General features: G+C 41.3%; 1 pseudogene; it reads right to left on the bottom strand.

The window, feature by feature from the left end:
- Positions 1-2,152: 2,152 nt before the first annotated feature.
- LOC105522254 lies at positions 2,153-2,662 on the bottom strand (annotated as a pseudogene).
- Between the last annotated feature and the right edge of the window lie 1,204 nt (positions 2,663-3,866).

Here is a 3,866-nt window from a genome sequence, read left to right as displayed (position 1 = left end):
TAAATTTCACCAATAAAAATTCTAATAAACAAATTTGGGACAAAAAACAGCAAACATTTTTAATAAGTTAGATGTCTTTCCATTACTTTAAAATATGTTTTCTATATGATCTTATCACTCAATATAATACCCCACCTGGCTACCAACTACAGAAACAGGATTCCTTAAATGCTTCCTGGCAAAAATCAGGGCTCAGCCTGTTTTAGAACTCATCCTAAGGTTGGTCTAGGTAACAGCAATTTTAAAGTCCTAGTTCATTATCTTAAGTACTTAATGCTCTGACCTTGAACTCACTTTCTAGCAACTGCCCTTCTATCTTGTTTCTATGACCAGGCCTCTACTTAGAACCCCTGAGCTGGTCCTGACTCCATGTGTTGTACTGTACTCTTGACTCCACACCCTGCTTGGTTCGCCCCAATTATCTGAGGCCCTGGAGGCTTGTTCCTGAATGTCAGTCAGCCTAGAGATCAGGGCAAGTCACCTGCTTCCTCTTTTGCCTCATGCTTCCACCTGAATCTCCACGTAATTCCTAGTCTGGGAACCTCTGTTTGTCTTTGAGAACCTACCTCCTGCTGTATCACCTAATGTTGCTGTCTGATCAGACTATTACCTGTTTATGTCTCCATTCTCTCTGAACATTGTGGCCCATCTAGGTAGACTTCTTCTGAGTGCCTGAATCATTCCAAAGGCATATACGCTTTCCAGGTCCTCTCTGCCCTGCCTGGTCAAACTCTAAGCTATCCACCAACCTCCAGTCCTAGCACTGATTTCTTAAGTTTTATATCTTAATATTTATTTATTTTCTAGGGATGGGGTCTTGCTATGTTTCCCAAAGTACAGTGGCTATTCACAGGTGTAAACCCACTACTGATCAGTATGAAAGTCTTTACCTACTCTCCTTCTGACCTGAGCCATTTCATCCCTCCTTAGGCAACCTGATGGTCCCACCTCCAGGAAGGTCACCATATTGATGCCTAACTTAGAGCATAGCACAGGATCAGCATAGCACACTGCAGCTCAGAACTCCTGGGCTGAAGAAATCCTCCCTCTTCAGCCTCCCGAGTAGCTGGGACTACAGGCATGCACCATAACGCCTGGCATATTTTAATATTTTTTTGTATATCTCTAGCAGTATCTAAAAGTTCTACCTGTTCTTTTTTTATAAATTGCCACACATTATCTGTCCTTGGGGCTGAGTTATTAGGAGAGTCCTAAATATGGGAAAAGCAACAAGGGTGAATGAGGACAGAAAAGCTATGAGAGAGGTGCTGAGGAAAAGGTGCTGTACTAGGGTGACACAGGAACAAGCGGGAGGCCAGAGGATTCTGTTAACTGAAAGGAAAAGCTGAGATTCCAGAATGGGGCAGGCTTCTTGGGGTGAGAAGGGAGGTTAGGAGGAGAGAGATCTTTTGAATCAGAATGGAGTAGGAATCTGTCTCTTCCATTGCCTTAGGGTCCTGGTAATGACAGCTATTTCTACATTAGAGGCCAGGCACTTGATAGGAAGCTATGTAGAACTAGTGGAGGTTTTATTGTTGTATTTGTTCCCTCAATGCCAATTTCCACTGCAAATTAGGTGGGTTTTTTGTTTTTTGTTTTTGTTTTTCATTTCACAGGTGAAAGTATATAGTCTCCAAAATGTAGATAAAACTGGCAACGTTTGATGAAAAAGTTATGTGACCTTCAATTTATTCGGCTTCTAAGAAAAAGAACCAGAAGTCAGAATAATGGTGATTAGATCCAAACTCTAGTCCAATTCCTGTCTGATCTCATAGAAGCCATTTAACCTCTCTGAGCCTGAACTTCTCCATCTGAAAAAAAAAGTTAGTGCTAAAATACGTCTTACTGTGCTGCAGAGTTCTTGTAAAGCTACAAAATAAAAGCCACCATTCATCCACTTCTTACCATGGGCCAGACTTCAAACTCTCTGATTTAGGAATGTTAGCTCATCAATCCTCGCAACAGTCCTGTAAGATAAAAATCCATTTTCCAGATGGAAAAACCGAGGCTTCCAAAGGTTCAGCAATTTGCTGTTAGACCTTTAATCTACACTTACCTGATTCCGAAGCCCTTTCTTTTTCTTTTTTCTTTTTTCCTCAATTACATTTATTTTAATGCTGAATTTACTCCCATGCCATAAGTTTTTGTTTCTTCAGTTTCTTCTGGGATATCTTTTCTGGGCAACCTCCTCTTCTGGTTTAGGAAAAATCTGTTCCTTTTCAGTAAGGATCATCTCAATGTGGCAGGGAGAGCTCAGGTATGGGTTAATCCGACCATGACCTCTGTAGGTCTTAGGTGCTTTGTTCACTTGGATATGCTTGATGACCAGAGAATCTACATCTAAACCCTTCAGTTCAGCATTACTCTCTGCATTTTTAAGCATGTACAGCAAAAATTCAGCACTCTTTTTGGGCCACCGACTTTGTGTCCAGCCCCACTGCTTGGCCCGGGCACACCTGCCAACTCCACCATTGTAAAGTCGGAATGGTACGCACTGTTTCTGTAAAGTGACATCTTTCAGATACTTCGTGGCTTTTCGAATATGCATACCCTTGATGGCCTGGGCAGTTTTCTGAGTGTTCTTAAAGTGAACACGAAGATGGGAACCTCTTGATTTGCATGATTTTGTGGGGTTCTCCGGGTCAAGTGAATAGCGAACCATTTTCACAGATTACCTCAGGCCGCTTAGGGAAAGAGGAAGAGCCCGAAGCCCTTTCTTTCTTTTTTTTTTTTTTTTCTCGCTCTGTCGCCCAGGCTGGAGTGCAGTGGCCGGATCTCAGCTCACTGCAAGCTCCACCTCCTGGCTTCACGCCATTCTCCTGCCTCAGCCTCCCGAGTGGCTGGGACTACAGGCGCCTGCCACCTCGCCCGGCTAGTTTTTTTGTATTTTTTAGTAGAGACATGGTTTCACCATGTTCGCCAGGATGGTCTCGATCTCCTAACCTCGTGATCCGCCCGTCTCGGCCTCCCAAAGTGCTGGGATTACAGGCTTGAGCCACCGCGCCCGGCCAGCCTTTCTTTTAACTAGGTGCTAAACTGTGGGAAAGGATTAGCAACTATAACTCATATGTAAGCACATGAAAGGAAATGTTAATAAGAACCCCGTCTTCCCTGCAGCATGCCTTGCTTATGTGAATCAGGCAGTGGGCTTCTTGTCACTGTTATTTTCACTGCAAAAGAAAAAACAAGACTACTGTTAAAAAAAAATAAAATAAACAATACAAAAGTATAAAGAGTAAAAACTTCACTGAATGCATAGAAGCAGAGAGTAGAATGGTGGTTTCTAGGGGCAGGGAAGGAGGAGAGAAGGGAGAGGGGTACAGGCTGGTCAAAGGATACAAATTTTCAGTTAGGATGATAAGCTTTGAGGATCTATTATATAATATGGTGACTATAGTTAATAATAATGTATTGTAGGCTTGAAAATTTCTCCGAGAATGGACTTTAAATGTTCTCATCACAAAAAAATAAGTATGTGAGGTGATGAACATATTACTTTGTTTTATTTCACAGTGTATACTACATATAGCAAAGCATGTTGTTGTACATTGTAAATATATAAGATTTTAGTTTGTCAATTATACCTTAATTTAGGAGAAACAGAAAAGTAAAAACTCTCTCTCTCACACACACACACATATACATGCACACACAGCAACCTGCCAATCTCAATTTTGCTCTTTCACATTCTACACGTATACATATATAGAGAGACTTTCACAAATAGAATCACACTACATGTATTATTCTGAGATTTGCCTGTTTTTCACTAATCAGTGACCCTCTTTCCATTTATAGATCTATCTCATTCTTATTAATGACTGCATAGTATGGTGTATCATATTTATCATCCTAATATTAAGGAA

Source organism: Colobus angolensis, unplaced genomic scaffold (assembly GCF_000951035.1).
Source record: "Colobus angolensis palliatus isolate OR3802 unplaced genomic scaffold, Cang.pa_1.0 Scaffold422, whole genome shotgun sequence".
In the NCBI taxonomy this organism is placed as follows: Eukaryota; Metazoa; Chordata; class Mammalia; order Primates; family Cercopithecidae; genus Colobus; species Colobus angolensis.
Note: the sequence above shows the minus strand (reverse complement) of the source record. Positions and strands in the feature narration are given on the sequence as shown.